Raw genomic sequence first — 12146 nt, forward strand, 5'->3', positions numbered from 1 at the left:
GGAGCTGCCAACATTTCAGTCAGCAAGATTTACTGTAGCTGGCGGAAAAAAGACTAAGATCCCTTCTACACTGCCAGATAAAATCCAGATTTTCTGCTTTGAAGTGGATTATATAGCAGTGTAGACTCATATAATCCAGTTCAAAGCAGATAATGTGGATTTATGGCAGTGTAGAAGGGGCTTAAAAGATGGACTGAGAGAAAATATGGACTATCCTTCATGCAGTCAGTAGTGTTTCATATTGTAATATTTATTTCTCATCAAGACACCACCTCTTTTAGGTGTGCCTGAGTCTTCTTGTGTTTTGATTTTTATAAGGAAAGGCCATTCACACACTAAGTATTTTTATTTTGCAAACTGTTCACTCTGAAATTGATGAAAGTTGTGTAGTATTCTGTTTGTGGAGTCATTCGTGCACATCTATCTTAACCCCGTTTGGACTTTAATTCTAAAGGCTTGAACATTAATTCTAAAGTGGATAGATTAGCTCACAAGCACGAGACCATAATATGTATTTGATCTTTATATAGTAAAGAACATAAATACTAACATTTTAAATCTTTATTTAATGTAATACCTTATCTCATCTGAACTAAATAAATCAGCATATTGATAGCAGAGGTGCTATCAATATGCTGATGACACAAAAATATATTTCTTTATATCATCAAAAACCACTTTGGATAATGTTAGCATGTCTCCTCTGAATGAATGCCTGGAGGAGGTAATGGGCTAGAGGAAGAAAAACAAATTGAATCTGAATCCAGACCAAACAGCTGCTTGCTATCAAGGCTCCTCGTCTGGGGATAGAGGTGTGTCATCCAGTCCTGGAAAGGGTTTACACTCCCCCTGAAAGACTGCATCCATAGCTTGGGAGTGCTCCTGGATACATCTCTCTAAATCTCAGCGCAGATGGATGTGATGGGCAAGACTGCTTACTACCAGCTTCAGCTGATATGCCTGCTGTGCCTCTTCCTAGAACTAGAGAACTTAAAGATAATAGTGCACATGCTGATAACCTCAAGACTGGACTGCAATGCGCTTTACACTGGGCTACCTCTGTACCAAGTTCAGAAACTGTCAGCTCGGAAGATCTATCTCTTCCAGTACGCCTACCCAGTCAGTTTTAATTATGAATTTTAAAATTGCATAGCTGTATTGGAATATGTTATATTTTGATATGTGTATGTTTTTAGATATGCTTTAACTATTAACTATTTTAGTACGTGTTTTTATGGATGTATGTTATATGTTTTGTACCTTACCTCAAGTCATAAGGAGAGGTGGATAATAAATAAAAAATTATGATAATGACGATGAATAAATTGGCCAAGTGTGTATTATGGACTGGGAATCTTCTGGAGATGGAATCATGTGTATTGATTGGCCCCAGTGATATTTGGGAGGAAAAACCCTTGTGTTGTGGGACTGAACAAAATATAACCATAGTTTAATTAACAAATCCCAAGATGATTTTTGCCTCTTCGAGAAGAGAGCAGTGATCGTCTAGATGCCTGGAGTCTGGGCTATTTTGTCCCAATCTGACGACCACTGTCCAGGGTAAAGGAAATTTAACCCTCCCTCCTTAACATACTTTCTTTCTTAAAGACATTAAAGACAAATTATTTTCTTACAGTTGTTCTGACTGGAATGCATGTGCTTACTAGAAAGTGAGTGAGCCTCCCCTGCATCCTACATATTCAGTGCAGTTAATGTAGTGTGTCAATTAGCCTGTGTTCTGTCTTCTGGTTGACACTGAGCAGCATGACTGAGCAACAAATTAGACAAATACTAGCCAAAATCCCTGACTACAGGAGACTTCTCTTTACCAGATTATGTGCAAAATGTGCTTCTCTTGCTCCTTCATGAACACAGTCGTTCTTACATACATAATGTCAGGGCTGAAGTGGGATTGCTCTCCTTTTAAAGGAATCAAAGCCCATAGTTTGCCCCTTGAAAAGAGATGAGTACTGGTATTATGCATTAGACCTTGGATTTTCATCCCAGTGCAAGCAAGGACATGACACATCTGGAAGCGGACCTCTGCCAGTGAACCCAAGGGAAGCTCATGAACTGCATACAGAGCAGCTTAGGCCACACATTTAGGATGCTTTTAGAAAGCCAAAGTGCTATTAGACAAATTTTTGGCCTGCAAAGTAAATGAAATGGGAATTCTACCCTTCCCAAACAGCTGGCATTGTTATGGTTGTGATTATGATTCCATTTTCTTCTTTTAAAAGACTCAAAGCATTCAGAAAGGCTTCATATACATTCTTCCAGATGTTGAGTCAGTGCCGTGCTTACGAGACACAAACAGGTGCTTTTCCATCTACTCAGTCTTTGACTTTCCTTTATGGCACATCCTTTAACTATAGATGTGGCATTCATTAAGGAACTATTTTGGTTATAGGGATTCATGTGTTATGAATTATACTCAGTAAATATGAATCGCAAATAGATTTAGATGTGTAGGCAGGGAGCTGTCTCAGGCAAGTCTGCACGCATTGCAAGAGGCATGCTGAAAAGGCAGAAGGTGAGAGTCTGGATTTCTGTCTGTCTTGGAGCAGCCAAGCCTCATTTTAAGGTACAAAACTGGGATTTCTCTCCAAAACCAACTCCCTTTCACTAACAGGGAAATGGTCTCGTTCTTGCATTCAGGAAAGCAATCACTGCTTAACTGTCTTGTTTACCTCTACTGGATGGAGACCCTACTGAACCGATTCAGATTGGTACAGATACACCCCATTGTAAGTTATTATGCAGTTTCCAGAGATTTCAGGCAATCCTGTATGGATTTGAAAGAGAGCAAATGTCTGAACTTGATAGGCTTTGTCCCATGTGTGCAACTCCGTCGTTCATCTCCCCAGATCATGTATGGGTCATTACCAATGCTCAGAGAGTGACAGGCAGAAGTCATATTCACATCTGCCATTTACACAGAGACCAAAAACATTTGCACACAGAGCATAAGCTTTCAATTCATCACTTTAAGCACATGGGATCTTTTTTAAACCCCCCACAGAATACCATCAAGGTCATGCTTTGCCTCACCCAGGGGTGTCCCCTTCACTCCACGTGACAGCTGACAAGGGAAGGATTTGTGCGTGAGAAAGAGACTGAGACAGAAGAAGATTCCCTTCATTTTGAACCCTCCATTCAATCCCCTTCCTCAAGAAACTTCCTCCCTGCCTAAGAATTGATAGTGCTACTGTTACTTGGGCATCCTTACCTGGGCTCGTCTTTGCATCAGAGGGTGAGGAGGATTCATGTGTGTCTTGCCACCTTGTCACATGTGCCACCAGAATCATCAGGTATTGCCACGGAGCGCAATGATCTTGGTGGTGCCCAACCAGGGGGCATGGGGACCTGTTGCCCCGCGTTGCACTCCGTCCAGCTTCCCCCCCTGCCTCATCACACAGAAATCCAGCTCCTGTAGTCTGCAACTGGCAATCTTTTTTGGCAATGGCAGCAGTTCAGCCATGGAGCTGCCCCAGAAGTATTTCTCCAGGGTGTGATGGGAGCCATTGGGCTCTGTGGCTGAAGTACTGTGCATGTGTTGACACTGCTGAAAAATAAGTAAGTGTAAAGAGGTCCTTACCTATTTTTCAGTGGCAGCGGGTGCTCAGTATTTCACCCATGGAGCACGAAGTGTGAAGAGGTCCTTAGGGTGCATCTACTTTGTAGAATGAATGGAGTTTGACATGACTTTAAATACTTTAAATGGCTTTGGAATCTTTGTAGTTGTAGTTTGGTGGAGCACCAGCATTATTTGGCAGAGAAGGCTAAGTCAATATAAATAAAAATGTAATGTTTTGTTTGTGGGATTAACATAACTCAAAAACCACTGGACGAATTGAGACCAAATTTGGATACAATACACTTCTCAGGCCAACGAGTGACCATCACTCATAAAAAAATTAAAAAACACAGCAGAAGAGACTTAAAAAACCACAAAAAATTACAACGCATATGCAAAACCACATATATACACAAACACACATATATACACATATACACAAACATATACACACATATACACACACAAAACACATATACGCAGACTGGGCCACAGCAACAGATGGCAGGGGACAGCTAGTACTTTGTAAAAGTACAATTCCCAAGATTCTATAGCATTCCACCATGGCTGTTAAAGTGATGTCAAACTGCATTCACTCTACAGAGTAGTTGCATCTTTAAGATTAGCTGCACCTGCTTAGCCCCTTTCGAGTGGTGGTCAGAAATAGAGTTTCTAGCATTTTTTTAACCCAAGAAAAGCACTGCTTTGAAAAGCTTTATGTTATACCCATGACATTAATTTTCCTGTATTTGGATTTCTCTCATTGTGTGCACTGGTCCTCAACTTTATTTCCCTCCATTTTTATTATCGCTCCTCTGTTAATTGTGAGTTTTTAGCAGGTAAGGTCCTGTAGAGAGTTAGTGCCCGGGAGAGCTTTTCCTCAAACCAGTAAATCCAGTACACATGCTGCTCATGCTTCCAGCATGTTCCTGTTCTAGAAAGGGTTTTAGTTACTGGAAGTGTGTGTTTCTTTCAGTGGCAGCACTGAAAAGACCAAATTGTCTACAAGAAGACAATGTAATCAAATGCCTAATGAGCAGGTAGGGGGCCAAAGGCCAAGCTTATGTATCACTATAAAAAATAACATTAATTAGGATGCTCAACCATTTTGTGAACAACTCATAATTAGTTAGATAAGAAACTAGCAGTGTCTAAGAGATATAAATGTCTAAATTAAGTTACTTTGAATGTTCCCAGTACTTTGACATTTAAGAGTTCACAGTAATTGAGATATCGAGTTAAAATTGCTCCTGTTATTTAAAAGATCATTATCTTTTTCCGTTAGACAGATAGAGACTATTTTCCACTCTAGTGAACCGTTCTGTTTGGGTCAATTAGCCAGGCTTGAGTAGATTTCCAAAGACCTGACTCCCACTTATCACATTTCTGGCCGTGACACAGAAAGGTTTGTGTACATACGCTCAAACTACTCAATCTGTATTCAGCTCACAAGCAGACACCAAAATCCTTCACATGTCAGAAACTCTGAGGCCAGATTTTAGACAGTCCTCACATAGCTCTTGAACAATAGGTGCCATAATGTAACCCATTGAAAAGATGAAAGAAAAATGAGGCCAATCAGGGTCCCGTTTGTAATTCCTTATCACGTATTGTTCTTTCTTGTTTTTTCTCCATAAATAATCCATTTTCACTGGGTTGTTGTGAGTTTTCCAGGCTGTATGGCCATTTTTCCGAAGTATTATCTCCTGACGTTTCGCCTGCATCTATGGCAGGCATCAACAGAGGTTGTGAGGTCTGTTGGAAACTAGGAAAATTGGGTTTATATATCTGTGGAATGTCCAGGGTGGGAGAAATAACTCTTATATGTTTGAGGCAGGTGTGAATGTTGCAATTGGCCACCTCGACAATGACCTAGCAGTTTCAAAGTCTGGCTTCTTACCACTTGGGGAAATACTTTGTTGGGATGTGATTTGGAACCCATTTTCAGGTTTATCACACCAGTGAATGCAGTTCTTCCACACTCTGTTTTTTAAAAAAGAGAACCTGGGGGGGGGGGGGGGGGGAGGGAATTCTGAGAATGCCAGGGCTTTTCCCTCCCATCCTGCTGCTCTGGAGGAGAAGGGAGGCACTGATTTATTGCATTGGCAGTAGAGAAAGGGATAATGTGGTACTAGGTGTTCTAAAGCAGAGATTGTGCACTTTCTTTTCAATGTTATGTGCGCTCCCGGAAGCTTTCCAGGAGTGTGAATTACCAACCTCTATTGCAAGAGAACACATTTACCCTTGGGACAAGAATCACTTGGCATTACCTACTGAGCACAAAATACAGTTTTCTTCTAAAGTTTAAATAATAAACGGCGAAAGCAAACAGACAAGCAGATGTAATGAAGCAGAAGGTCATCCAGTGTACCTGATCGAATGCACTTGGGCTTTTGGACTTTGTAACTTTGTACACCAAACACAACCTCTCCTTTTCATCCAACTTCAGTGAAGGATTTAGGTGTTAAACCAGTGTCTTTTGTCAATAATAGACTGGACGGGAGGAAACTACTTTGGTCATACCTCACCTGGAATACTGTGTAGAGTTCTGGGCACCACAACTCAAAAAGGATATGATCAAGCTTTTTGGAAAACGGCATACATAACCTTTTGGGAAAATTAGGAATTTTAAAAGAAAAGTGTGACCTTGTTAGAGATTGTAACTTTTGTAAAGTATATATCCTGTTGATCTATCTGGCTACGTAATAAGTTACTTACTGTAGAGCAGGCATTCTCAATCTGCGACCCTCCAGCTGTTTGGGCCTTCAACTCCTGGAATTCCTGACAATTGGAGCAAGCTTGTTAGGACTTCTGGGAGTTGGAGATCCAAACAGCTGGAGGGCCACAGTTTGAGGATACCTGCTGTAGAGTGCTATGTTATTCATAAGCATGATTAGTATATTAATAGTTGTAGCTCTATGACAACAAGTGTAGAAGTTGCTAATGGGAATTTGAATGTGTTGTAGAAGCTGCTAGTTAGAAGCAAATTGCCCAGCAGAGGCTGATACAGTGTGTCTTATTAACTGAGCACAGATAACATGACAGGATGAGTTGCGAACTTGTTTTGAGAATGGCAAGCTGCCCAAAGTTTTCCTCATATCAAAGGTGGGAATGAGACAATGTGTAAATCGCTTGACCAATGAAAGAAAAAGTTGTGAAAAATATAACTGACAGGGCCTTTGGACAAATGAGAAAATGGCTCATGAAGTGTTTCAAATGTACAATCTACACTAGTCTCCAACTTGCAAACAAGGTAGGTTCTGTAGGTTTGTTTTTAAATTGAATTTATAATTCGGAACAGATACTTTGAAAAGCGTGACACCAGCTACAGATAGATAGTTAGTATTGGATAGCAAAGGGAATGGTTAACACCCGTGTGTTGTTGTTTTGCTGTCTGTGCCCGTTTAGAATATTTCATCTCACTTTTGGTCCCTGTGATAATTGGATTTTGAAAAAATGGGTTTGTTGTTGAAACTAGAATTGGTGAGAAAGATTCAGTGGAGACACCTTTTCCCCATGATGACTCTTCCAGGAGTGACTTTCCCTTACTAGGGGTAGATTTATCTCACTTCCTATTGTCTCACCCTCCTTTGTAACTATGACCCTTTCTACACTGTCATATAATCCAGATTATTAAAGCAGATAGTCCACATTATCTGCTTTGAATAGGATTACATGAGTCTACACTGCCATATAATCCAGGTTTATTTCCGTGTCAGGAGTGACTTGAGAAGTCTCTTCTGGTGTGAGAGAACTGACCATCTGCAAGGACTTTGCCCAGGATATTTGATGTTTTACAATTCTTGTGGGAGGCTTCTCTCATGTCCCTGCATGGGGAGCCGAAGCTGACAGAGGGAGCTCATCTGTGTTTTTCCCGGATTTGAACATGTGACTTGTTGATCTTCAGGCACAAGGGTTTAACCCATTGCGCCACCGGGGGCTCATAAGTGCAAAGCAGATAATCTGGAATTTATATGGCAGAAAGGGCCTATCGGTCATTTGTAAGTCAGATGTTTGTAATTGTATAAATATTGTAACATCACAAAATTCTATCCGTTCTGAGCATAAAATGACGTGGTGGCTTGCTTCTGTTCTTTTTAAATAAAGCTTTCCTATCCCAAGGGGGCTTTTCTAAAGTCAGAAAAGGCTAGCATCTAACAAATTATCAATATTTTTTTATTTTTCTTCATATCCTTTTACGACTGTGTACCATGCAGTAAGGTTGTACTTGTACATTCAGTGTGGAAGAGGAGTCACAGCAGATTCCTGAGATGGATAATAATAATAATAATAATAATAATAATAATAAATCTTTATTTGTACCCCGCCACCATCTCCCCAAAGGGACTCGGGGCAGCTCACAAAAGCACTCCAAATACCACACGCAGACAACAATATATAAGCACAAACACAATGACACAAGTACAATCAACAGCGCATAAACATCTCATCGATAAAATCACAAAAATTTGAAATCCATAAAATTCCTTTAAAAACAGAAGAACCTGCAGGGGGATCTTTTGGTTCTGTAACTTTGAGTCATAATTGGAAATATATGACAAAGGGTTGACTTATAAATCACACAAACAAATCAAATAAATAGTGTGACCTCTAGTGGTCAGTGCTGGGAACTACTTTTGACAGTTGGAATTATTTTGCTAGGCATCTTTGATGATGTCACAATGATATTTAGTTTCTGATTGAGATTAAATGGACATTTTTCTTCTTTGTCTGTTGTGTGCATGGAAAGAATATATTTTAAAGGCTGGGGGAGATCTCATGTTGGAAAATGGGGAGCAGCAAATATTATTATTTATAGTCAGCAACTTGTTAACTGAAAAAGAAAAAACAGACCCTTTTGCCTCTGCCAAAAGGACCTGTCCCAATTGAATTTGCAGGCTATGATAGTTACATGTGCTGACGTCTGGCTATATCAATTGTAGGCTAAATTGGATTTTTGTATTATTGCTTTTTAAATTGCATGCCTAGTTCAGCAGAATTGTTCATCAGTGCTTACTATCTAGTCCTTAATAAGAAGCCCCAGAATACCTTGCTGCTGACATATAATGCAGCCCTTAATTGCCCAGTTAAAACATATTACATGAAGTCCCGATATTATCAACTCATCAAAATCAGTTTATAATACAACCAATAATTAAATGCCAAGAATGTTACATAAAAATGTAGCTCAGTCATTGTTATCTCAGTCTTTTAAAAAATCTTGTATTGTATTAATATTAATGTTACGAAGCATACTGGAACATATGTGATCCTGAAAACACATTAAAAGCAATAATTTGAGAAGACACAATGGCTTCTAAAATTATGTCTGATTGTTTTTCATGTCAGGAGCAACTTGAGGAACTGCAAGTTGCTCTTAGTGTAAGAGAATTAGCCATCTGAAAGAATATGTCCAGATGCTGAGTTTTTTTTATGTTTCACCATCTTTGTAGAAGGCTTCTCTCATGTCCCCTCATGAGGAGCTGGAGCTGACAGAGGGAGCTCTTCTGCACTCTCCCCGGATTCAAGCCTCCGACCTGTCAGTCTTCAGTCTTGCCGGCATAAGGGTTTAACCCATTGCACCACCGGGGTCTCCTAATCATACTAATCAGTACTAATGTCTGATATGTTGTGCTAATATGTATAATCTCCCTAAGGTCTGACTAGCATTGAGATTCAAGACATAGCTCTACTCAATATTTTAAAGCCAATTTGAATAAATAGTTGTAGTCCAACGTATAACTGATGGGCATTACCTGGATTGCTATTATTGGTTATGATGTCATAAGATAGAACTGTGTCTGCATAGTTTTTTGTTCTTCACATTTACAGTTACGGTACCATTGCAATGATTCCTGAAACCTACCTTATTTTAATAAATTATTTATTTATGTGCTTACTTATTTATTTAGAGTATTTATATTCGACCTTTCTCACCCCAAAGGAGACTCAGGGTGGATCACAGAATACATATACAGCAAACATTCAATGATGTTATACACAGATAGGACAGTCAACAGTATAGATAGAGGTATATAGGCTTTTCCCATCTTCGGTATCTTGGAGATTGTGCTCAATTCCAGCCACAGGGGGTGCAGTCGCTCCATTCTCTATGTCGATGAGCCCTGTTCACAGACTTTCTCCTTTTTCGATTGAATCACCAGCATTTTCCGGTATTTCCTTACTGTGCCATTAAATTATCTCCCCCTCCCTTAGAAACATTCTTCCTCAAAAACATATTCTACCCATCTCATCCAGGGTTTTATCAAATTTTATCAACTTCATTTTTAACATATCTGGCCCTCCCACCGTGTCTTGTTTCTTTTTATGTTATTTTAGACCTGTTATTTTATTTCATTATGTTATGTATTTATTTGGATAGTATTTTGCTTATTTGTATTTTATTTGCTATATTTGTATTTGTTTTATTATAATTTTGGGCCTGGCCTCATGTTAACTGCCCTGAGTCCCATTGGGGAGATGGTGGCAGGGTATAAATAAAGATTATTATTATTATTATTATTATTATTATTATTATTATTACTACTACTATTATTATTAAGTCTCTTCAGCTCAGCAAATCATGTATGTTAGAAGATGCACCTGTGATTAGAAATCTTTGCACTTTGTATTGTCCAAGGCTTTCATGGCTGGAATCACAGGGTTGTTGTAGGTTTTTTGGGGGCTGTATGTCCATGTTCTAGAGGCATTTTCTCCTGACGTTTCGCCTGCATCTATGGCAAGCATCCTCAGAGGTAGTGAGGTCTGTTGGAACTAGGAAAAAGGGGTTTATATATCTGTAGAATGACCAGGGTGGGACAAAGGACTCTTGTCTGTTGGAGCTAGGTGTGAATGTTTCAACTGATCACCTTGATTAGCATTTCATTGCCTGGCGGTGCCTGGAGCAATCTTTTGTTGAGAGGTGATTAGATGTCCTTGTTTGTTTCATCTCTGTTGTTGTGCTGTTCTAATTTTAGAGTTTTTTAAAATACTGGTAGCCAGATTTTGTTCATTTTCATGGTTTCCTCCTTTCTGTTGAAATTGTCTACATGCTTGTGGATTTCAATGGCTTCTCTGTGTAGTCTGACATGGGGTTGTGAGAGTGGTCCAGCATTTCTGTGTCCTTTATTTTGCACTTTACTTGCATTGTAAATAAGCACAGAAACCCATTTGAATAATAATCTGCTGTTAAGTATTAATCAGTGTAAGATAATGCACACAAATTGGATGTTGCATAATGGAATAGGAAAAAGTTTTCAGCATGCATAACAACTTTCACAAAAATCACAATTACAAACTGACATGTGTGTGTGCTGATGTATATTTGTACACAAATATAAATATATACAAAAGAAGGCTGCTGGCAGCAGATGGAATTTTTAAACACATTTTTAAACAAATGCTGGATTAAAAATATGCTTGCATCATCATTAATGTTTCCTATGAGCTTAACTGTGTGTTTTTAAAGTAATTCAACACAGTAGATAAGAGCCACATCCACTGTTTTAGTGTGATGAGATGTGTTCCACACTGGGCATGCATACTCAGCAGCAGAGTAGCATAGCGCAAGGGCAGATGTCTTCACTGTGTCTGGTTGTGATCCCCAGGTTGTGCCAGTCAGCTTTCGTATGATGTTGTTTCTAGCGCCCACTTTTTGTTTGATGTTCAGGCAGTGCTTCTTGTAGGTCAGAGCACGATCCAAAGTGACTCCCAGGTATTTGGGTGCGCTGCAATGCTCCAGTGGGATTCCTTCCCAGGTAATCCTCAGAGCTCGGGATGCTTGTCTGTTCTTAAGGTGAAAGGCGCATGTCTGTGTTTTAGATGGATTAGGGATCAGATGGTTTTCCCTGTAATAGGAAGTAAGAGCACCTAGAGCTTCGGAGAGCTTCTGTTCTACCATCTCAAAGCTCCCTGCTTGAGCAGTAATGGCACGATCATCAGCATAGATGAAACTCTCTGTCCCTTCTGGCAGTGGCTGGTCATTTGTGTAGATGTTGAACATGGATGGAGCAAGCACGCTCCCCTGAGGCAGGCCGTTCTTCTGTTTCCGCCATCTGCTTCTCTGGCCCTGGAACTCAACAAAAAAGCTCCTGTTTTGTAGCAGGTTTCCTATGAGGCGGGTGAGGTGGTAGTCCTTTGTGATATTATACATTTTTCTCAGGAGGAGGCGGTGGTTCACAGTATCATAGGCTGCTGAGACATGAGACATGCCGCATTATCACGGGGTGTCTGCGACCCACACCACTGGAGAAATTACACTGCTTAGCTGGTATTGCACCACCTGACATCCGCCGGGAAGTAGCAGCCAATAGTGAAAGGACCAAGGCAGAGACATCTCCAGCTCATCCCCTGTTTGGGTATCAGCCAGCACGTCAACGACTTAAATCAAGACATAGTTTTCTTAGAACTACAGAGACACTCGCTGGAACACCCCAGCAAGCGAGAGTCCAAAAGTGGCAGGCCCAAACCCAGCACCTCAATTTATGGGTGATACCAGATGAGAGACTCCCCCCTGGGCACTCAGAAGACTGGGCGACTTGGAAGGCGCTGAACAGATTGCGCTCTGGCA

The sequence above is a fragment of the Anolis sagrei genome, chromosome 3 (assembly GCF_037176765.1).
Source record: "Anolis sagrei isolate rAnoSag1 chromosome 3, rAnoSag1.mat, whole genome shotgun sequence".
Taxonomy (NCBI): Eukaryota; Metazoa; Chordata; class Lepidosauria; order Squamata; family Dactyloidae; genus Anolis; species Anolis sagrei.